Here is a 24,099-nt window from a genome sequence, read left to right on the forward strand (position 1 = left end):
TAGCTTTTGAGGAAGCTGGGCATCATTTTGGTTTCTTTTTTCTTTTTGCGTTGGCTTCACTGAGCGGCTGGAGTATGTTTTGTGAATAGCACTTTTCCTTAAAGAAACATTTGCATTGACGAAAGATTACTTTTGCATTGAAGTTCCTGGCCAGTTTGAAAGTGGACACTACGGATGACCGCAAAATATCTACATGCTCACGCTAAGGATGTCTTTTATAAAGTTGATGGATTGAATAAGCCATGGTATATACTTTTATGCGGCCTCCGAGTGAATTGACTCGACCATCCGGGGAACCGGGATGCCGGTTTTGTTTCTTTTTGTATTGGTTCCGCCTAGCGGCTGGAGCTTGTTCTATTGAATAACACTCCTTTGGAAGAGCTGTGGATTAATCTGTTCGTTCTTCGTGCTTATTCCTCCTGCTGGCTGGAGTTTGTTTTGTTGAGTATTTTTACGGGACATTGGAATGATTACGTCATCCATTGAACTCATAACAGCTGGCACACTGAACATTCGTTTGTCTGTCCGAGGAATCTGAACGGTTTTATATCAGCTGGAATTTGTTTTGTGGAAGATCACACCTTTGAGTCAGTTCTGTGAATGAATCTACACATTCTTTGTGTTCATTCTTCCTATTGGCTGGGGTTTATTTTACAAAGTATTTTCTGTTGTATAATTTTGTCTCACAAGTCACAAATTTGAGAGGCAAAATTGAGCAATCTGATGGCAAATTTGTCGTGGGGGCTCGTGGGCGTTCATGGACCTTTTGAGTTTAGAGGGATTGTCGCCGGTTGGCGCTTTCTTGCGCGGGGTTAATGCGCACGTTTTTCTTTTTTCTGTTTGTTTTGTTCGGGGGGAAGTTCGGGGTTTGATTGTTTCACTAATGGGGAATGTGGTCTGTATAATTTAGTTTTTGACACACAATTAATTTTTTCTACTATATCAAAATGTCAAATGTTAATATGAGTGGATTGTCTCTCTCCACATGGAATGTAAATGGGTTGGGGCACCCCATAAAAAGAAGGAAGGCTATTACTTTTCTTAAACGTAAGAAATATGATATAGTGTTTCTTCAAGAAACACATCTCTCCCCGCAGGAAGCTGAAAAATTTGGGAAGATATGGGGTGGACATGTTTTCTTTAGTGCTGGCTCAAGTAAGAGCAAGGGAGTTATTATATTGATTAATAAATATCTACAATTCAAATGTCTCAAACAGACTAAAGATAAATTAGGGAGAGTCATTATTGTTTTAGCTGAAATTCAGGAGCACGCTTGATTTTGGCTAATGTTTACGCACTTAACGCTGATGTGCAGGGCTTTTTTATAGATCTTGAAGGGATGCTGCAAACCGCTGGCACCCCTCATGATATAATATTGGGAGAAGACTTTAATCTTTTGATGGAATCAGTCCTTGATCATAGTGAAGCAAAAATGTGTAAGCCCCTAGAGGAACACTGACGCTTCACAGGATGTGTAAAAATCTTGGTCTTACAGATATTTGGAGACTTTTGAACCCATCTTGTAGGGACTATACATTTTTTTCATCAGTCCATAAGATTTATTCTAGAATAGATTTTTTTTTTATATATCCAATCCCTCATTTCATCTGTTGTTGATTGCTCAATTGGAAACATTTTAGTCTCGGATCATGCCCTGGTGAGTTTAGAGGTGTTGCCATATACAGAGAAAAATAAATCATATAGTTGGTGCCTTAATGTGTCCCTTTTGCAAAATCCTGGTTTCCAACAAATGTTAAAGACTGAAATCAATGATTATATGGAGACCAACTGGTCCTCAGTATCCTCTGTGGGCGTGGCTTGGGAGGCACTTAAGGCGGTTCTTAGGGGTCTGATCATAGATTATGCCTCATTCACCAAAAAATCCAAAGGACAAGAACTTGTGGAGTTGGAAGGAAATATTAAAAGTGCTGAGGCAGAGCTGAAGCGCCATGTCATCTGATGGCCTCAGAGAATTGACCCGATTGAAATATAGATGTAATACTATTTTGTCACGGAAAGTGGAGTTTTGGTTATTCAGGGCAAGACAGTCATACTTTGAGTCGGGGGACAAAGCAGGAAAACTTTTGGCTAGATATATAAAGCAGAGAGAGTCTTTTTCTGCCATTCCCTCTGTGAAATCTGCTGGTGGTGAAATATTTACCTTGGCCATTGATTTTAATAATGCTTTTAAACAATTCTACTTTGATCTTTATAGTTCCACTTCTTTGTCTACTGATGAGGATATTAGGAACTTTGTGGAACCATTAGATCTTCCTAAACTGATGATTGAGCAAAGGAGTTCTCATTATTCTGAGATAACCTTGGAGGAGCTTGATTAGGTAATTAAGGCCCTGCCTAGAGGCAAGGCTCCGGGGCCTGATGGCTTTGCTGCTGAGTTTTTCAAATCTTATGCTACAGAACTGGCTCCACTTTTGTTAGAAGTTTATATGGAATCATTAAAGAATGGAAAGCTTCTGCCAACCATGACACAAGCCCGGATCAGTCTGATTCTTAAAAAGGACAAAGATCCAAGCGAGTGTAAAAGTTACCGTCTAATTTCCCTGATTCAGTTAGATGTAAAAATGTTGTCAAAAATTCTGACTAATCGATTAAGTAAAGTTATGACATCACTTATACATATAGATCAGGTGGGGTTTATTCGAGGCCATAGCTCTTCTGATAACATTAGGTGTCTCATCAGTATCATGTGGTCAGTAGCGAATGATCAGACTCCGGTCGCTGCCATCTCACTTGATGCCTAAAAGGCGTTTGATATGGTAGAATGGGATTATCTTTTTAAGATTTTAGAAATGTATGGGTTCGGGAGTACTTTTATTGATTGGATTAAGCTACTTTATAGACACCCTGTAGCGGCAGTACAAACAAATGGACTAATTTCAGATTTTTTTACTCTGGATAGAGGCACCCGGCAGGGTTGCCCTCTTTCCCTCTTATTGTTCTGTCTTGCCCTGGAACCATTAGCAGCCGCGATAAGAAAGGAGGATGATTTTCCAGGGGTTATTGCGGGAGGCGTGGCGCATAAGCTTTTGCTTTACGCAGATGATATTTTATTATTCGTCTCCGACCCTACTTGATCTATGCCTTGCCTCCACAGAATTATTAATTCCTTTTCCAAGTTCTCAGGATAAAAAGTCAATTGGTCTAAATCCGAAGCTTTGGCTTTGACAGCGTACTGTCCGTTAACGGCTTTTCAGCCGGGCGCCTTCCAGTGGCCCAAACAGGGAATTAAGTATTTGGGAATTTTATTCCCAGCAAATTTGTCTGATTTAGTCAGAGTTAATTTTGATCCCTTAATAAAGAGGTTTTCGAATGAAATGGACAGGTGGGCTTCATTACATTTATCGATGATTGGGAAGGTTAATGTTATTAAAATGAATTGTATTCCAAAATTCAACTACCTGCTATAGTCTCTCCCTGTAGATGTCCCCCTCTCTTATTTCAAGCAATTTGATAGCATAGCGAAGTCCTTTATTTGGAATGGTAAGCGTCCCATGTTAAATTTCAATAAGTTACATAGGCCGATTGACAATGGTGGGTTAGGCCTACCCAAGATTTTGTTTTATTATTATGCATTTGGTCTTAGACATTTGGCTCATTGGTCACTTCCACCTGAGAGAGCCCTTCCCTGGTTTTGTATTGAAAAGGAAGTTCTTGCCCCTATCTCGCCACTGTAAAGCCTTTCTATCAAACTAGCTGGAGAGGTTAAGTCGCACCCCGTTATTTTGCATTTGCACTCGATATGGACAAAAGTTTCCAGAGTGTTTAATTTGAATATTTATTTAAAACGTAGCCTCGAGCATATGGCTGAACCCTAAACTATGTATTAATAAGTCCTCTTTCTGTTGGTCAGATTGGATTGTGAGGGGGGTTAATGCACTCAATGACCTATATGAGGGCGGAGTATTGAGACCTTTTGAAAATTTGGTTCAACATTTTGACATTCCCAGATCTCAGTTTTATAAGTATTTACAGCTTCGCCACCTACTCTGGACTGTTTCTGGGAGTGGCACACACCCCCCTAAAGCGGCGGATACTCTGGGAGTGGTGATTGCTGCCTTTGGGAAGGGTCATGAGGCATCAGTGTATTACTCCCTGCTAATTCAGCGTCTGGGGGAACATTTAATTCTCTCAAAAGCTTATGGGAGAAAGATCTAAACTTGACATTGGGGGAGGGGGTGTGGGCTAGGATCCTAAAAAACGGCAAGTCTGCATCTAGAGATGCAAGAGTGTGTCTGATGCAATTTAAGATTTTGCATAGATTTTATTGGACCCCCTCTAGATTGTATAGGCTTGGTCTTAAAGACACTCCCACCTGCTGGCTATGCCAATCAGAAGACGGGGACACAACCCATGTTTTTTGGGGATGTGTTGGGATCCAGGAGTTTTGGTTGAGGGTTCAGAGCTTTGTGTGTGATGTAGTGGACACTCAATTTTCGTTTTGCCCCAGACTGTGTATTTTGGGTGATGGGGCGGTCCTGAATATAAATGATAAATATATAAAAACCTGGGCCATAACCAACGTGATGATTGGCAGACAGATAATTCTCAGGGGATGGAAGTCAACTGATGCGCCCTATTTAGCCTTTTTGGAAGGCTCTTGGGGAGGGGCAGTGGAGAGAGACTAGTGTTTTTTTTTTTTTTGTTTTTTTTTTTTTTTTATGTTTCTAAAAATGTTCTGCTGTTTTATTTTCTATATGTGTGTCCTTGTCAGTTGGCTTTTGACCACTGGGGTGCTCGTTTGTGTCGGGTGGGGATGGGGGGGGGTTAATGTTCGGGGGGAAAAGTTGTGATTTCATCCTGCATTTTCTGTCTATTTGATTTGCTGCATGGAATCAATAAAAATAGTTAATAATAAATAAAATAAAAATAAAAAATAAAAAATAAAAAAAAATAAACGTAAAATGTCCAAAAGGGGTAATAAAATGTCCAAGGGGGAATAGTGTTCATAATAAAGGGGGAATCTGGCATCCTCGCAGTGAATGGGGCTCCATGAAAGGGTGGGGTAGTGTCCATAGGATAGTCCAGTTGGCTGCTCACGCTCCCCTCCAAAGTCCACGGCGCGAGGGGCGGCGGCTTCACTGGCGGCCTGTCTTCCCAGGCCTGTTGCAAGCGTGAGGGGAAGGCGGCCCGGCATCTAGCCTGTCGGCGGCAACATGAGCAGTTCACCCCCGGCGACTCATTAACGCGTCCGGGGGTCCGAGGAACGGGTCTGGCAGCACACCATCTCTTCCAGCTCTGAACCCTCCCAACTCTGGTCCTGGTTGTGCGAGGATTCCAGTGTGTGCACACGTGGAGATTTGAAGCCGGCTCCCCGAGAAGAGGTGCGCTCTGCGTTTTAAAGACAGCGGTGATGAAGTATTATCCCCATCAGGTGTGCTTCATTTACCGCTGACTAAACGAGGCTTATTAATTATGCACCTCTTCTCGCTCTCCCGCCCAACTCCCGTCGTGAGCCTGGCTGAAGGGCGGCCCTAAGAGGCGGGGCGACGATGACGAGCCGGAGGGGCGGATCATTCCGCTTCAACATCTAGAGATGCAAGGGTGCGTCTTATGCAATTTAAGATTTAACATCGATTCTATTGGACCCCCTCTAGATTGTATAGGCTTGGTCTGAAAGACACACCCACCTGCTGGCGATGCCAATCAGAATATGGGGACACAACCCATGTTTTTTGGTGGTGTGTTAAGATCCAAGAATTTTGGTTGAAGGTTCAGAGTTTTATGTGTTACGTATTGGGCACTCAAATTTCATTTTGCCCCAGACTCTGTATTTTAGGCGATGGGGCGGTCATTAATATAGGGTATAAACACTTAAAAAATTGGGTTCTAGCCAGTTCTAAGGGGATGGAAGTCGGCTGGAGTGCCCTCATTTGAAGAGTGGTGCACAGAGATGGGGAGTGTGGCGGCATTCGAGGTAATGTCATGTAGCAGGGTGGGGAACTTAGATTCATTTGATAGGAAATGGGGCAGCTATTTGGCCTTCTTGGAGGGCTCTCGGGGAGGGGCAGTGGAGAGAGAAGTATAGTTTTAAATGTGTGTGATATTTCATTTTTTTATTTTTTTATATTTATATACTGTGTGTGTGTGTGTGTGTGTGTGTGTATATATATGTGTGTGTGTGTGTGTGTGTGTATATATATATATATATATATATATATATATATATATATATATATATATATATATATATATATGTATTATTTTTTTCTATTTTTTTTTTTGTTTTTTTTTTTGTGTATAGTCATGTGTGACCACAGGGATGTTGGTTGAGTGTCAGGGTGGGGTTGGGGATTGGGAGTAATAGTGGGGGTTAAATGTTGATTCTGTGAATATATGTTATGCTTTTCTTTGTCAATTGTATGAATCAATAAAAAGTGTTTATCTGAAGAAACAAACCAGTGCACATCCCTATTCATTAGATTAATTTGTTCGAGAATCATGCTACACCAGTTGCACTGTATGTTTCGCACTGTAGATTCAAAAGAACTGCTTCATAAGGTCTCTGATAGTGCTATCATAAGATCAAACCTCAGCCCATGTCCACTTGACAACCTTCAGCCTTAATGTTTGCCTTCATCCGTGAATGGTGGTTGAAAGCCAGTGCATTGCACAGTGTCATATTTTCCATGATGTTTGAATAGATGCCTAATCTACCATGCTCCTGAAATCAAATGGCCAGTGTGTCTGCATGGAGTTCAGTCAGACCGCTATTCTCTCTGCTTTATTTCAGTGGGTTTTATGGCTTTCTCCCGAACCGCTTATTATGTGCTTATTATTTTGCCCTGACTAAAGTTGCACCCGCAGGAACTCTGACTCCAAAGTGATTACATATATGGGTCTCTGAGAGCACATCGGGGTTTCATTTGCCCCTACCTGGCCTGTAGCTGTTGAAGTCAAGCTTCTCTTGAATCTTCCAACATTGCATCCAGCGCTTCAGTCAACGATGCATGATCAAGTGGGCCCTCTAGTGGGTGTGCTGAGAAGCACAGCAATATTAGATTATGTTTATCACATAACAATGCCTCGTCGTGTTGGATAGCAAAAGGCACATTTGATAGGTCCCGGTTTCCTTCTCTCACCCTCTGTGCAAAACAAATAATTGTCAAACCATATTTTCCTTGCAAGCTCAATTGGTGTGTAAGAGTACATTACTAATTATCTCCTGGTCGGACTCAGTAATAAGGGGCTGATGAACACTGGTACCTCTTCTCTTTTTTTTCCTGTAGCGCTTCACAGTTGATTTAAAGGTGGCACTGCATGACTTGATGATGTTGTGTTTTGTTAATCTCAGCTCTGAAACTGCTCCGACTTGCTACACTATAGGTCTTTTCACACTGCACTTAACCCCGGGTTATCATCGTTCTAAACCCTGCTTTTAACCCTGGGTAAAGCAACGTTTCACACTTGTAATTTTGAAAGGGGGTTAGCACCGCTTTTTACCCGCATTGCGGTACCAAAGCTATAGTATGTGAAAGGATGCAGTGTTAGAATGTTTCAGAAAATTGTTTAGCAACACACAACTAATCATCTAAACCCTCAGTACTTACCTCATTTAATATTCATGTGCTTTGTACAGTCGCTGTTTTCATTCTCCTTCTGAAGGAAAACAGTAAAGTGTCAAACAGTGATGGCAAATGCGATAACTGCCATGATAAAGAGACAGTATTCCATGTTTTCTTGGCATATTTCAGATGACGAAAGACAAACAGAGCTGATTTGCTTGCCAACATTTACACAGATGAGCAGCTACACTGACAGGTTGCGTGTCTGTTGCGAGCTGTGTTAGTTCAGTCGCTGTTATTAACACCGCAAATATACAAATAAGATCGTGGTTTACTAATGTACAGTGTGAAACATTGGATCATGAATACCCAGGATTACTTATTAACCCAGGGAAAAGAATGAACATTGTTGAAAATTCTGCCAACGGACATGTTCTCGAGTTTTGAAGTACAATTATTAAAGATCGACATCATGGGTCCTGTGCTATGTGCTTTGGTGTACAGACCTCCAAAAGCTAACAAGGACTTCATCCGTCAATTTTCTGATTTTCTCTCTGACGTAGTATCTCGTAGTGATAGACTGCTGATTCTCTGTGATGTTAACATCCACCTTTGTTGTCCATCCAAACCTCTGGTGAAAGATTTTTTATGCCTTTTAGAATCCTTTAATTTTTTTCAAACTGTCTCTGGTCCAACTTATAACTTGGGTCACACAATTGATTTGGTTTTGTCTTATGGTTTTTCTGTAACCAATCTAAAGATTTATGATGTTGGTATTTCTGACCACTATTCAATTGTATTTGATTCTGTCAGTTCAGGTCCTCCACCCACTATCTCGCAGTCCTCATATTACTCTCAGGGCATTCATTCCTCTACTGCTAGTCAATTTACAGGCTATTACCAGGCCCATTTCTCAGACTCTCTGTTCACTGGTCTGGATACTGAGGAGATGGTTGAAGTTTTTAATAAATCATGTTCTTCTGCCTTAGATTTAGTTGCTCTGTTAAGGCCAGGAGAGTTAAGGGCAAAGGTGCCATCCAGCCTTGGTTAAATGACTACACCCGCACTCTCAGACAAGAGTGCACAAAGGCTGAGCGGAAGTGGAAGAAAGACAAACTCCAGGTTTCATATAACATTTTAAGGACTTGCTTAAATAACTACCAAAAATCTAATTTTTTAACCAAAAATGGCTAAATCAAATTTCCTCGCTAAATTAATCTCAGAGAATGCAAATAGGCCCAAAGTACTGTTTAAGTCCATTGACTCTGTGTTACACTCTGCTTCTGTTGCCTGTCCTGATGTGTCCACTGAAACCTGTGAGAAGTTTCTTAAATTTTTCACTCAGAAAGTCCAAGAAATTAAGGCCTCTATTCAGCCTGCAAAATTCTATTCACTGCTGGTATTCCAGCCACTCAGCTCTCTAACTTGCTTTCACCCAGTCTCTTCAGCCCACCTTGTTGATTTAGTTTCTAAGATGAAGTGTTCAATTTGTAAAATGGATATACTGCCTGCTCGTCTTTTCAAAGATGTCTTTGAAACGATGAGCTCTGATGTGACTGCAATTACAGCTCTCTAGCAAGTGGGGTTGTCCCAGCTAGTTTTAAACATGCAATTGTGCACCCTCTGCTTAAAAAAATGCACCTCGATCCCACTGTATATACCAATTACAGGCCTATCTCCAAGTTGCCATTCATCTCAAAGCTTGTTGTTTATTCACAATTATACTCATACTTGAATTCTTTTAAAATCTTTGATAAGTGGGTCAATGACGTATAAGGATTTTCAACAGGCCAATTTTAAAATACAAAAAATAAGAATATCTATTGCAATTGTTCAAACATTAAGAATGTGTACACATAAATTCATATAAAAATTTTAAATTAAGTGATTTTAGTGTTTTTTCATCTAGATGAATTGGCCGTGGCCTAAAGAAATGTCATGTGGTGCAACCGTGATTTATCTTAAAATTCATTAATTTTCCTTAACATGCTTAACATTTTTAACAAGGTCTCAGTAATATAAAGTGTTTAGAAATAAAGTATTTGCATTTGTTGTGAGTTTTTATAAATAATGATCTCATATTTTTGTTCTACAATGTCACAATCACCTTCTTAAATGTAGTTAAGACTTATTTTTCCTGTAAATCGCATAAAAATATTTAAAAATACCATTCACTTAAGCATACTGTATCAGTGATTAATATTTCAGCCACATAAATTAGATATTTTATTTTGAATTTAATGCAGTTATTGCTATTATTGGTCGCACCACATGATGAGTGGTCGCTCCAAATGACATGAAGACCTCATATAGTTAAAAATCTATTTAAAGAGATCAATAAACGATAAATTCCATACAAAAAATAGATTTAAACCAGATTTTATTAAAATTTCACAGAATTTTCATGAACACAAACATTTCATAAACATTTTTTTTTTCCTAAAAATCTCATCACAAACATTTATAAGTGCAGCACACATTCATGGCTTTGTTTTGAACAAACATTTCATTTAACTTGACAAACATCATGTTGCTGATGGGTATTTGGAATGTCCACATGAAAGTGGGGTACGTGGTGTTAACTGCAGGCATTTCTTTAACCCCAGTTATTTCTGAACTTTGCCCAATCTTGGCTGCTCAACTTAGAGTAGCGTGAGGTTGCTGGCTCAGGTTCTGAGATGACAGCATAACATCTTTCTTACAGTAGAAAATTACATCTGGAGTTTGTGGCCACATGAATAAGTTCTTTTCACCCGACTGCTGCATGGAGCTAACCTGGACTTCCTCTCGCACAACCTCAAGGTCCTGGCCTACATATGGAAGCTCATCATAGGTTACAATCACAAACTTGCCACTCAAGTCTTGAAGACTAGCTTGTTCCCTTGGTGGCTCAGGAGTGCTTGAGAGATCCTCAGTGTGGCACATGGTGTCCCTCAGGTCTACTTTCACTGGCTGGTAACATAGGCATATCTTCATTTCTGCATGCTTGCAGAAGCATGACACCTCCCTATGACTAATTTGTGCAGCTTGTGAAGACAAAATCTGGTGTATCTTTAAGGTGCCCCTCACAGCCGTCAATTTGCCTGGAATCAGCTCATCATACTCCTGAATGCTCTCTTCGCTTACCCAATGGTGAGTAATAATTGACCCTGATTTTTTGGCCAGCATCTCATACAAGTCCAGCGGAATCTGCAGCTCACCTCCTCATTGAACGTAGAGATCTGCATCCCTCTTTAAGGCACCACCAATGCCATCCTGGGCACCCTTTCCATGGGACTTTTCTGAATAGTTCCATGTTAACTTGCTTGAACCCAGAAAGGAAAGGCACAGTACTAAGGAGGTAAAAGTTTGCTTTGTTCCTGTACTGTGTAACGGGTCCATCACTGATTATATGTAGAACTGTAATCTGTGGGCAGGTTGCCCGAAGCTCTTTCAGTATGGGCTCCAGGTGTGCCCACATTGCCCGCTCATCATGGCGGAGGCTGTCTGACAGTGTTGCATACGATTTGGTGCCATGGACTGTGTAGAGGACAGATGTGTGTATTGTGGCCTGCTTTTGGCTGCCTCCAAAATGATAAGCTTGTATTTCTGTACTCATCTTGCAGGCATAGTTTTCTGAAAAATCAATGTGAAGAACAGCTTTAGATTCAGTTAGATTTTGTTTTAGGTCACGAAACTGTTCTGTTTGGTGGATCCAGTTGAATTGATGTATGGCTAAAGCTTCTAGCTTTTTGTTGAACAGCTCTTTTAAGTCTTGGATTGTCCCTGTTTATGTTTGTTTTAAAAAATTTGCAAAGGTTTTCTCTCTGTTGGTTGAAGTTACCCGCTCCCATTGTTCCCAGGAAACCTCAGTACGGTCTGTCTCAGGAAATTCAACTTCGTCAAAGCAGCATTTCGGACATACATGATCCATGCATGCTTTGTTTATAGGGTCACACACAATCATACTCACTAACTCTGAGATGCTGGTTGTCTTCAACAGCCCTCTCTTGGCGAGTTTGTTAACCAATAGCCGGACATTCTCATGTACCACACATGCACATGTATCTCTATCCCTGGTCTTCAGCTCTGTGATATAAAAAGGCTGTCTTCTGGCAAATTGTCTATAAGACATGGAGAGATGCTGTTCCACCTCTGTTTGATACTGTGCATGGAGCTCAGTGAGGGGCTTTGTTAGAACTCTTCTTTGCATTTTCTGTTTATTTTTGGTGATGGTGTCTTTTTTCCCAGCTAAATCTCTGGACAGAAAATCAATAACAGCTTGCTTTCTCTCTGCTGACAGTTTCTAGCACCCCCTTTGCTTGAATTTTTCACTTAGACCTACTCTTTGTCTTGCCATTAACCTTTTTAGCTTTCTCATCTCTGCTAGCTGTTTCCTCAGATGTAATTGCAATTTTGTACAGGACTACAAAACACTTTGGAAATCATGCTAAATAGGGCAGAAAATAAATGTTAATAGATTTAGAGTAATTTTTAGAGTAAGTTTTCAAAACAGCAGTCATGGCCAGACGGTCGCACCACATGATATTTTGACACTTTAAATAACAGAAAAATTACAAATAACTAAAGTTCCCTATCTGTCACTCACTCGACATTGTGTCGATGTAGTGACACTAGGGGTCACACTTGGGAGCCCGAGACACCTCTGGTCTTTGGTAAAAGGCCAATGAAAATTGGCTAGTGGTATTTGCATGCCACTCCCCCGGACATACGGGTATAAAAGGAGCTGGTATGGAACCACTCATTCAGATTTTCTCTTCGGAGCCAAACAGTCATGCTCACTGAATTTCTACTGTTCATTCACCTCTGCTGGATCTGACGGCACATTTCAGCGGCTTCTCCCTCCTCTGCACTGGTGCACTGCAGAGAACGCCCCTGGGCGCTTCGGCAGAAAAAAGAGAGTATATTTTCTGAAAGAGTTTAATTCTCTAAAAGAGTATATTTCTCTAAAAGAGCGGCACACACGGAACGTCTTTATAAAGGGGCGGCCAGGGACTATACGGCGATTCCCCTGGTGGATAAGGTGCTCACGGTGCACCTATGCCCGTAGAGCGCCGCCACCTGGTGCGGACGCCCAAAGCACCCGTCCAAGCCCTGTAGGTTCACGTCGTCCCTGACGGCTAAAGCCTACAGCACTGCTGGACAAGCCGCCTCTGCCCTGCACGCCATGACTCTCTTGCGGGTCCACCAAGCCAAGGCGCTAAAAGAACTGCACAAGGATAGTTCCACCCCAGATCTGATGCAGGAAATGCGCTCGGCGACTGACCTCGCTCTCCGAGCGACGAAGATCACGGTGCAGTCTCTCGGGCGGACGATGGCCACATTAGTGGTCCAAGAGCGCCACCTTTGGCTCAACCTGGTCGAGATGGGTGAGGCCGACAAGACAAGTTTCCTTGCTGCCTTCATTTCCCAGGCTGGCCTATTCAGCGACACCATCGAGGACTTTGCCCAGCAGTTCTTGACGGTGAAGCAGCAGACAGAAGCTATCCGGCATATCCTGCCCCGGTGCGGTTCAAGATCCCGCACCCCGTCTGCTCGTCGCCAAGGGCGTCCCCCTGCAGTGACTGCACTGGCTCCGCTGCAGCCCACCCCTTCTGCCCGGCCCCGGCGTTGAGCCCACCGCAGGAAGCAGACGCCACCCGTCTCACAGTCAGCCGCTAAGAACCCACGGAGGTCGTCAAAGCGCCCCTGAGATGGGTGACCCAGGGTTGAAGAAACCCACTCACCTGGAGCTGGTAAGAAGACCACTCCATCCCCCGATGGAGGGCTGGGTGGAGAATCTTTTGTTGCCTTTTTGTTTGATTTCGCTGCATGCCCAAGTGGCTGTGGTACCCAACAGTTCAGCAAAAGAGCGGTTTCCTTCTTCCCTGGGTCACATACCCGTTAAGGGAAGTGGGCATTCGCATTCTCAACTATCTCGATGACTGGCTAATCCTAGCTCACTCTCGGGACATGTTGTGCGCACACAGAGACTTGGTGCTCTCACACCTCAGCCGACTAGGGCTTCGGGTCAACTGGGAAAAGAGCAAGCTCCTCCCAGTTCAGAGCATCTCTTTCCTCGGTTTGGAGTTGGACTCAGTCTCTTTGACAGCGCGCCTCACGAACGAGTGTGCCCAGTCGGTGCTGGCCAGTTTGAAGGTGTTCAAACAGAAAACAGCAGTTCCACTGAAACTTTTTCAGAGGCTCCTGGGGCATATGGCATCCTCAGCGGTAGCCACCCCACTCGGGTTGATGCATATGAGACCGCTTCAGCACTGGCTTCAGACTCGAGTCCCGAGATGGGCATGGCACCGCGGGACACATCGCGTGGTCATCACGCCGGTCTGTCACCGTCTTTTCAGCCCTTGGACCGACCTCTCATTTCTACGGGCAGGTGTTCCCCTAGAACTGGTCTCCAGGCGCGTTGTGGTCACGACAGACGCCTCCAAAACGGGCTGGGGCGCTGTTTGCAATGGGCACGCAGCCGCCGGCTTGTGGACGGGCCCGCGACTGCATTGGTACATCAACTGCCTCGAGTTGTTGGCAATTCTGCTCGCCCTGTGGAGGTTCCGGCCGTTAATCCAGGGCAAGCACGTTTTAGTTCGGACAGACAACACAGCAACGGTAGCATATGTCAACTGCCAAGGCGGTGTGCGCTCTCGTTGTATGTCACAACTCACCCACCGTCTCCTCCTCTGGAGTCAGCAGCACTTCAAGTCGTTGCGAGCCACTCACATCCCGGGCAACCTCAACACTACAGCGGACGCGCTGTCATGGCAGGTTACCCTCAGGGGAGAGTGGAGACTCCACCCTCAGGTGTTCCAGCTGATTTGGAGTCGATTTGGACAGGCACAGGTGGACCTGTTCGCCTCCCAAGAATCCTCCCACTGCCCGCTCTGGTACGCCCTGACCGAGGCCCCCCTTGGCATAGACACGCTGGCACACAGCTGGCCCCCTGGCCTGCGCAAATATGCGTTTCCCCCAGTGAACCTACTTGCACAGACCCTGTGCAAGTTCAGGGTGGACGAGGAGCAGGTCGTCCTGGTAGCACCCTACTGGCCCACCCAGACGTGGTTCCCTCATGGGACCTCTCTACAGGTCTACAGAGAGCCCTGTTTGAGCCTTTGCAGTCAGCTGAGCTTAAGACACTCACTTCTATCAAGAGGGTAGGAGACCTGCTAGCATTCTCTGTCAGTGAAACGTGCCTGGAATTCGGTCTGGGCTACTCTCACTTGATCCTGAGACCCCGACCGGGCTATGTGCCAAAGGTTCCCATGACCCCTTTTAGGGATCAGGTGGTGAACCTGCGAGTGCTGCCTCAGGAGGAGGCAGACCCAGCCCTATCTTTGCTGTGTCCGGTGCGCGCTTTACGCATCTATTTGGATCACACGCAGAGCTTTAGAATCTCTGAGCAGCTCTTTGTCTGCTTTGGTGCACAGCAGAAAGGAAGCGCTGTCTCCAAGCAGAGGATCGCCCACTGGCTCATTGACGCCATAGCTATGGCATATCACGCCCAGGACATGCCACCCCTGGTAGGGCTACAAGCCCATTCTACCAGGGGTTTAGCGGCCTCCTGGGCCCTGGCCAGGGGTGCCTCTCTAACAGACATTTGCAGAGCAGCACTCCATGGCTCTCTTGCAGGTCCACCAAGCCAAGGCGCTAAAAGAACGCCACCTTTGGCTCAACCTGGTCGAGATGAGGGAGGTCGAGATGAGGGTGGCCGACAAGGCACGGTTCCCTGACGCCCCCATCTCCCAGGCTGGCCTATTCGGCGACACTGTCAAGGACTTTGCCCAGCAGTTCTTGGCGGTTAAGAAGCAGACGGAGGCTATTCAGCACATCCTGCCCCAGTGCGGATCAAGATCCCACACCCCGTCTGCTCGTCGCCAAGGGTGTCCCCCTGCGGCAACAACACCGGCTCCACCGTAGTTCGCCCCCTCGGCCCGGCCCCGGCGTGGAGCCACCCGCAGGAAACAAACGCACTCCGTCTCACGGCCCGCCGGCAGGAACCCGAGGAAGGCTTCGAAGTGCCCCTGAGACAGGCAATCCAGGGACGAGGAGACACGCTGCACTGGAGGTGGTGAACAGACCACTCCATCCCCCGGTGGAGGGCCAGGAGGAGAATCTTTTGTTGCCTTTTCTGTTGATTTCGCCACATTGTCAACAAAAGAACGGTTTCCTCATTTCCTGGGTCACACACCTGGTGCTCACAGCCGTCGTTATCATGACCACTGGACACCGCCCCTTTACGACAGGCATGGTGCCCCGGAGGCGGGCCCCCTGCCCCGGTGCGCCCAGCTGTGGCACAAACACACCCACGTTTTTGGGCGGTTTTGTCAGAATACGGGGAGGAATTCCCTCCTCCCCCCTCCCTGACCGGTCCTATGGTGGGTATCCGGAGCCAGGTAAGTGCTTTGACGTCCCCAGACTCAGCAAGGCCATGGGTTCGGGGCTCGAGCCCCCTCAACGTGGCGCCTCAGGCTCCGCCCCGCCGCGAGGCCCCATCCACTGGTATGTCCGACGTGATTGTCCCCTTAGTCACCCTCACCCGGAGTTTGGAGGCGTGACTTGCGCTCTCCAACCCATCACGGTGGCTGACCCAGACCGTCAGACTTGGCTCTGCAATTCAGTTCGCCAGGCGTCCGCCCAGGTTCAACGGCATCCGCTTCACCTTGGTGAAGGGTGAGAACTCCGTTGCCCTGCGTGCAGAGATCGAGACCCTTCTGCAGAAGGAAGCGATAGAGCCTGTCCCTCCAGCCGAGATGAATAAGGGGTTCTACAGCCCCTACTTCATCGTACCAAAGAAAGGCGGTGGGTTGCAGCCAATAGTCAGAGTACTGAACTGGGCCTTGCACAGACTCCCTTCAAGATGCTGACGCAGAAACACATTTTAGCAAGTGTTCGGCGTCAATGTTGGTTTGCGGCGGTAGACCTGAAGGATGTGTACTTCCACGTCTCGGTTTTACCTTGACACAGGCCCTTCCTGCGGTTTGCTTTTGAGGGCCGGGTGTACCAGTACAAGGTCCTCCCCTTCGGTTTGTCCCTGTTGCTTCGTGTCTTCACAAAAGTCGCAGAGGCAACCCTTGCCCCGCTAAGGGAAGTGGGCATCCGCATCCTCAACTATCTCAATGACTGGCTAATCCTAGCTCACTCTCGAGCCTCCACGTCTGAGACCGTCAATATGCGCATCTTATCACATGGCTTGTTGAGCACGTTACCGCAGAGACATAGCGTGTGTGGAGGCTTCACGCTATTCTCCGCGGCATCCACCCACACAACTCACCACGTGCCCCACCGAGAGCGAACCACATTATAACGACCACGAGGAGGTTACCCCATGTGACTCTACCCTCCCTAGCAACCGGGCCAATTTGGTTGCTTAGGAGACCTGGCTGGAGTCACTCAGCACGTCCTGGATTTGAACTCGTGACTCCAGGGGTGGTAGTCTGCGTCTTTACTCGCTGAGCTACCCAGGCCCCCCAACGTTGTTTTTATTAATGTTTTGCTTGATTCAGTTTATACTCATTTGTGATGTATTTAATTATAAATTAATTTGTACTTTTTTGTGTAAAAATGTATACATAAATTAGCACGTGACTGGGGGGTGACTGGGGGTCTCGCCTAGGGTGCCAAATGGGGTAGGACCGGCACTGAACTGACCAGCAGTTATGTGCCACTTTATCCCGAAGCAGAAATCGAAAGCAAAAGGTGGTCGATTAAGTAAGATAATTCCACTATGAAATTCTCAATGTGAGAGTGGAAATCTTTACTAATCAAATGCTCAATTGTACAATGAAGACATTAAAGCAGAATGCTGTGCCTGCAAATTAGGACAGACTGATCTGCAAGATCATATATGTTTATTAATTTGGATGCAGTTTTTTTTGTGTGTGTTTGACAGGATTCAAGGAAATATGCTTTGCCAATATACAGTATTATCAAGCTTACATATTCAGTTGACACTGACATGATGGCAAAACAACAAGATACCATACTTATCTATTAATTTAATATCAAATAGTAGTGTAGCCTACTTGCTCACCTTTTGCTGCACTGTTTGCGTAGCACATCCTCGTGCTCTCTGGCAATGTGATGCATACGATTCCAAAAGGAATATTTGCTAACTCTCACAGTCTCGCCACACTCCCTTTTGATTTCCTCGTTCTTAACTTTTTTTTATACTTTCCATTTATTTAGGCTATAAAGTTTGCAACTTCACTATAACAATGTTTGAGCTACATTACCTCAGGCCTATTGTTTATTTCGCAGATTCCCAAACCAGCATATCACAAAGCGCATTCTGTGTTGAGCGAGCGGCACTGAGCGGCCTGAGCGAGCGGAGTGGAATCTTAAAAAAGACGCTCTCCGCTCAGGTGGAGTTATCACCGCTCACATGCTCTGCCTGGGATTAACGTTTTCAAGTGTGAAAAGCCCTTATATTCATGTCCGGAGCTAGTTTGAAAGGAGGCATATCATCCGTCCCATCACAAGTTCTTGAAGTGAACAGGTCAGTACTCTCTTCTATCCCTTTTCTGCTCTGTCAACTGGACAAAAACTCTAATTCTGTAATCGTCTGCATTTTTCATCATATTATTCTGGCCAAGAACCATTGACATATGACATGTTAAACCAATCACACTTCACTTTCTTTCGTGATGTTTTTTCTTACATGATGTTTATTTTCTTATGTGGGGTGTGTATAACATCGGTGTGCATCATTTAAGTTCAATTACGTACAACCATCTGCCTCAATCAAAGTTTCTATCTCTAAAAGACACGATGCCACAAACCTTGTAAACTTTGGCACGTTCTTTATGCGTAGACTATTTATAAGATTAAGAAATATCTTCAAAATCTTCTTTATTGTATCAAAATAAAACAGTTGCCTACATCTCTCCAAAACTCCACAAAACTGTACAGAACTACAGTGCTGTGTGTTCAGTGTTACGTAATGCATGTTCTTAAAGAGACACTAACCATATTAGTAGTATCCATAACATTTATGCAGTTTTAAGAGACACTACATACATGAAAAATATACTGGATACATTTTAAATACACATTGAACTTGGAGTCTTCTGTTTTTTTGCAGTATTAACATTTAAAAACAATTAATCAATTATTTTACTAAATAAAATTCTAATATTGAAAATCCTGAAAATTTGCATATCTTATTATTATTATGATTATTTTCAGGGACGTTGAGTTCATGCTACCCTTTAATGAATCTGTATCCCACATGGGCTATCACAGTTAAAAACATTTTTAGGTTATAATATATAATAAAAGGTTAGGTTACCTGTACGAATTTCTTTCTTCCATGGAATTCAAAAGGAAATAATAGTTTCAGTTACCATTCAATTTTATAATGGGGAAAAAAAGAAAGATGCAGTGACAGTGAATGTTGACTAAGACTAACATTCTGCCTAACATCTTTTGAGTTCCACAGAAGAAAGTAAGTCATACAGGCTTGAGGGTGAGTAATGATTACAGAAATTTCATTTTGGGTGAACTGCCCATTAACTACCTGTTAAAGTATTTGTATCTGCCAAGAACAATAAAATAAATGTAAGTCAGCACATAATTGCATCATGTCTACAATTTAGGCTGTATACTTAAAAATACTGAATAAAACAAGAGGTAAGTATTGGGAAAAGTAGGCCGCGAGGCCCCACCCACCGGTACGTCTGACGAGATTGTCCCTCCGGCCGAGATGAAGAAGGGTTTTTACAGCCCCTACTTCGTTTTACCGAAAAAAGGCGGTGGGTTGCGGCCAATCTTGGACCTGCAAGTACTGAACCGGGCTTTACACAGACTCCCGTTCAAGATGCTAACGCAAAGACGTACTCTAGCGAGCGTCCGGCATCAAGATTGGTTTGCGGCGGTAGACCTGAAGGACGCGTACTTCCACGTCTCGATTCTACCTCGACACAGACCCTTCCTGCGGTTTGCATTCAAGGATTGGGCGTATCAGTACAAGGTCCTCCCTTTTGGTCTGTCCTTGTCTCCTCGCGTCTTCACGAAGGTCGCAGAGCCAGCCCTTGCCCCGCTAAGGGAAGTGGGCATTCGCATCCTCAACTATCTCGACGATTGGCTAATCCTAGCTCACTCTCGGGATGTGTTGTGCGCACACAGGGACCTGGTGCTCTCGCACCTCAGCCGACTAGGGCTTCGGGTCAACTGGGAAAAGAGCAAGCTCCTCACGGTTCAGAGCATCTCTTTTCTCGGTTTGGAGTTGGACTCAGTCTCGTTGACGGCGCGCCTCACAAACGAGCGTGCATAGCCGGTGATGACCTGTTTGAAGGCATTCAAATAGAAAACAGCGGTTCCACTGAAACTCTTTCAGAGGCTCCTGGGGCATATGACCCTGTGCAAGGTCAGGGAGTACAAGGAGCAGGTCGTCCTGGTAGCACCCTACTGGCCCACCCAGATGTGGTTCTCAGAACTCACGCTCCTCGCGACAGCCCCCCCCCCGGCGAATTCCCCTGAGGAAGGACCTTCTTTCTCAGGGACGGGGCACCATCTGGCACCCACGACCAGACCTCTGGAATCTCCATGTCTGGCCCCTGGATGGGACCTGTGGTGGTAGACACGATCACTCAGGCTAGGGCCCCCTTTACAAGGCGCCTGTATGCCTTTAAGTGGTGTCTGTTCGCGAAGTGGTGTTCTTCCCGACGCGAAGACCCGCAGAGATGCGCAGTCGGATCGGTGCTTTCCTTCCTGCAGGAGAGGTTGGAAGGGAGGCTGTCCCCTTCCACCTTGAAGGTGTATGTAGCCGCTATAATGGCACACCACGACACAATGGACGGTAAGTCCTTAGAGAAGCACAACCTAATCATCAGGTTCCTGAGAGGCGCCAGGAGGCTGAATCCCTTCAGACCGTGCCTCGTTCCCTCATGGGACCTCTCTGAAGTTCTTCAGGGTCTACAGAGAGCCCCGTTTGAGCCTTTGCAGTCAGCTGAGCTTAAGGCGCACTCCTTGAAGACTGCCCTCCTGACTGCGCTCACTTCCATCAAGAGGGTAGGAGACCTGCAAGCATTTTCTGTCAGCGAAACATGCCTGGAGTTTGGTCTGGGCTACTCTCACGTGATCCTGAGACCCCGACCGGGCTATGTGCCCATGGTTCCCATGACCCCTTTTAGGGACCAGGTGGTGAACCTGCAAGCGCTGCCTCAGGAGGAGGCAGACCCAGCCCTGACATTGCTGTGTCCGTTGCGCTCTTTACGCATCTATTTGGAAAGCATGCAGAGCTTTAGAGTCTCTGAACAGCTCATTGTCTGCTTTGGTGGACAGCGGAAAGGAAGCGCTGTCTCCAAGCAGAGGATCGCCCACTGGCTCATTGACGCCATAACTTTGGCATATCACGCCCAGGACGTGCCGCCCCCTGTAGGGCTACGAGCCCATTCTGCCAGGGGTGTAACGGCCTCCTGGGCCTTGACCAGGGGCGCCTCTCTAACAGACATTTGCAGAGCAGCAGGCTGGGCAACACCCAACACCTTTGTGAGGTTCTACAACCTCCGGGTTGAACCAGTTTCATCCCGTGTAGTGGCACGCACAAGCAGGTAAGTTCGGGACAGCCGGCCGGGTGTATCGCTTGCGCATAGTGCCTTTCACCTCCCCTGAGCTGAAGACGTGCGCCGTTAACTCCCAGTAGTGTTCACAAACTGTGTTCCCTTGTTGATTTCCTCCGAGCCCTGTGGCAGACTCGCCGGCCCAGTACACGTGCTAACTAAGCCCTGTACTGGGGTAGGTGCTCCGCATGTGGTGGTTCCCTGTAGGTAACCCCATGCAACGTATATCTTCCGCTAATTTGTTTCCCTGTTGGCAAACTGCGTCTTCCTTGGGCAGAGGCCCCTCTGCCCCAGTCTCCATGCTTGTAGTATCTCCTCCCCCATAGGGTAGGACCTACCATGGGACTTCTCCACATGGCATACTTCCGACATATCTCGGCAAAACCATGTGATGTATTTCCACTTAGACCCCCCCCTCTGAGCGGGGTGTGGTCTCCACGGTGTCCTCCCCTTGGGAGGGACACCCCCCCCCCCGACTAGACCTGGTTGGCCCAGTCGGTTAATTCCCCTTTTTTTGGGGGAATGGGAAAAAAAAGGGGATAAGAGGCCACGACTGGGCTAGCCCATCTCTATCTTTTGGGTAGTCGACAGTGTTGGGGGAGGTTACGTGTCGGCCTGGTGCGCTGGCTACGAGGCACACAGTGGTCTGCCCGTCACACACTGCCAGTTCACGTAACACAGTTCAGCCAGTCGTGGCGTTTTGTATAGGGACCCCTAGTGTCACTACATTGACACAACGTCGAGTGAGTGACAGATAGGGAACATCCTGGTTACTTGCGTAAACTCCGTTCCCTGATGGAGGGAACGAGACGTTGTGTCCCTCCTGCCACAACGCTGAACTACCCGCTGAAATGGCCGGGACCTTGTCTCGGCTCCTCAGCATAAAACCTGAATGAGTGGTTGCATACCAGCTCCTTTTATACCCGTATGTTCGGGGGAGTGGTATGCAAATACCACTCGCCAATTTTCATTGGCATTTTATCAAAGACCAGAGGTGTCTCGGGCTCCCAAGAGTGACCCCTAGTGTCACTACATTGACACAACGTCTCGTTCCCTCCATCAGGGAACGGATGTTACGCAAGTAACCAGGACGTTTATAACACCAACTCTTTCCAAATATCATTTGGCAGATCAGCCAAAGCTTGACATTGAAACCCCCCATGTTATTGTGTAAAAATGTAAATTCTCTCCCAAGATGTACTTTCCATTTTCATGCACCCACCCGACAGCCAGCTCCCCTTTAATCAACTGTAAACGCATTATTTGTTTTATTTTTGAGCATGTTTACATGCATTATTTTACACTGATTATTCTTAAAGTATGTAAGATCATGCAGTGAGTAAGATCAATTCAGCAAGTTACTAATTTTTTTAACCGATTCATACAAATAATTATTTGAGTTTGTGAGTCTTTTTAAGTGATTCTTTAAAAAAAAAAAAAAAAAAAAAAAAAACGGCTCAAGAGAGTCATTTGTTTGTAATTCGTTCTACAGTGGTGGCACTGTATATTTGTCTTTGAGGTTTTTTTTGCAGCCAGCAAAGACGATGCAACAATTGGAAAGACGTGTTGTTCTGTATGTAATTGTATTATTTTATGGTAGCCAGTCTTTTTATGTCATCACACTCAAGTCAGACTGCAAACTCACCATTAAGGCTCCACTGTTAAATAATAGTGTAGAAATCACCTTAAATAGTGCTCTGTTTTGGGAAAATAAACAGCAAAAATGCCTTTATCAGTTTTTTGTCAGCTTCTAGAGTGCAAAAGGACTCAAACAAAACTGGAGTAATTTTAAAATTTCACATAAATGTGGTTTTATTCCATTGTTCGGTTATTGATTTGCATGTAAAATATATATATATATATATATATATATATATATATATATATATATATATATATACACTACCGGTCAAAAGTTTTGAAACACTTTATTATAATTTTTTTTTTCTTCACATTTTAGAATAAGAGTAAAGTCATCAAAACTATGGAATAACATTAATGGAACTATGGGAATTATGTAGTGACTAAACAAAATACAAAATAAATCAAAATGTGTTATATTTTAGCATCTTCAAAGTAGTCACCCTTTGCCTAGAATTTGCAGACATGTACTCTTGACATTTTCTCAACCAACTTATCGAATTGGTATCACCCTGGGATGCTTTTTAAACAGTATTGAAGGAGTTCCCATCTATGTTGGGCACTTATTGGCTGCGTTTCTTTATTATTTGGTCTAAGTCATCAATTTCAAAAAACTTTTTTTTTTTTAATTAAATTTTAGTTTTATAATGAAATAAATTAATAGGGTGGCGCAATTATATTTTTGTCTACAAAACTAATTTCAAACATTTAAGCATATGCCTTCAGATCAAAAGATTTTTAAGATCATGAGAAACATTTCAGTCAAGTGTTTCAAAACTTTTGAACGGTAGTGTATATATATATTTATTTTTTTATGCAACAAGCTGATTTTTGCTAGTTGTCAGCATTTTCTTGTAAATAATCCAACACTTAAGGAAAATAACTTGAGCCAATTATTCAGTGGTTGTTACTCTTGCTTGGTACATTTTGGCAGCAAAGAAAGTAAACAGGTGCAGCTCAGTTTTCCTAGTGATATTCATGTTGGTTTAAATTTCTTTTTACTAGTATCATTGATGGGCATCATCTTAAAATTGTCCACATTGTTCCATCATACGATTCCACAACAAAAACAATGTTTTGGACATAGTAACCCAAAATAACATCCCATGAGCTTATTCCCCTGTGTTCCTGAGTTCTGTGAGCCAAAGTTTGGACAATGCATTCCCTGCCCTGATTAAATTATCCCTAAACTGATATCAGATGTGTTTGCATTTCTATTTTGGGTGGCGATCTCCCTTTTATCAGTGTGTTTACATAATGTGCGAATCAGCATCTGCGGGCAGCTCAAAGTGATGTGAACCATGTGTGGCACATGTCTAGTGAACGATGATGTTCATTTAACTAGGGCACTTTGTTGAGAATACTTGTGCTGTCAAACCCATCCT

At 44.7% G+C, this 24,099-nt stretch overlaps 1 protein-coding gene across 3 annotated transcripts in view; it reads left to right on the top strand.

Annotated features, from left to right (window-relative positions):
• Positions 1–24,099, top strand: part of LOC127438272 (inositol hexakisphosphate kinase 1-like) — a 119,533-nt gene that overhangs the window by 28,312 nt on the left and 67,122 nt on the right. Inside the window, exon 2 of one of the 3 annotated variants that reach the window (XM_051693750.1) lies at positions 17,772–18,009. The exons of the other annotated variants lie outside the window; for them this stretch is intronic. The gene's annotated coding sequence lies outside the window, so the exon portion shown is untranslated. The remainder of the gene's footprint in view (positions 1–17,771; positions 18,010–24,099) is intronic. 3 annotated transcript variants of the gene reach the window in all.

This window comes from Myxocyprinus asiaticus, chromosome 49 (genome assembly GCF_019703515.2).
Source record: "Myxocyprinus asiaticus isolate MX2 ecotype Aquarium Trade chromosome 49, UBuf_Myxa_2, whole genome shotgun sequence".
In the NCBI taxonomy this organism is placed as follows: domain Eukaryota; kingdom Metazoa; phylum Chordata; class Actinopteri; order Cypriniformes; family Catostomidae; genus Myxocyprinus; species Myxocyprinus asiaticus.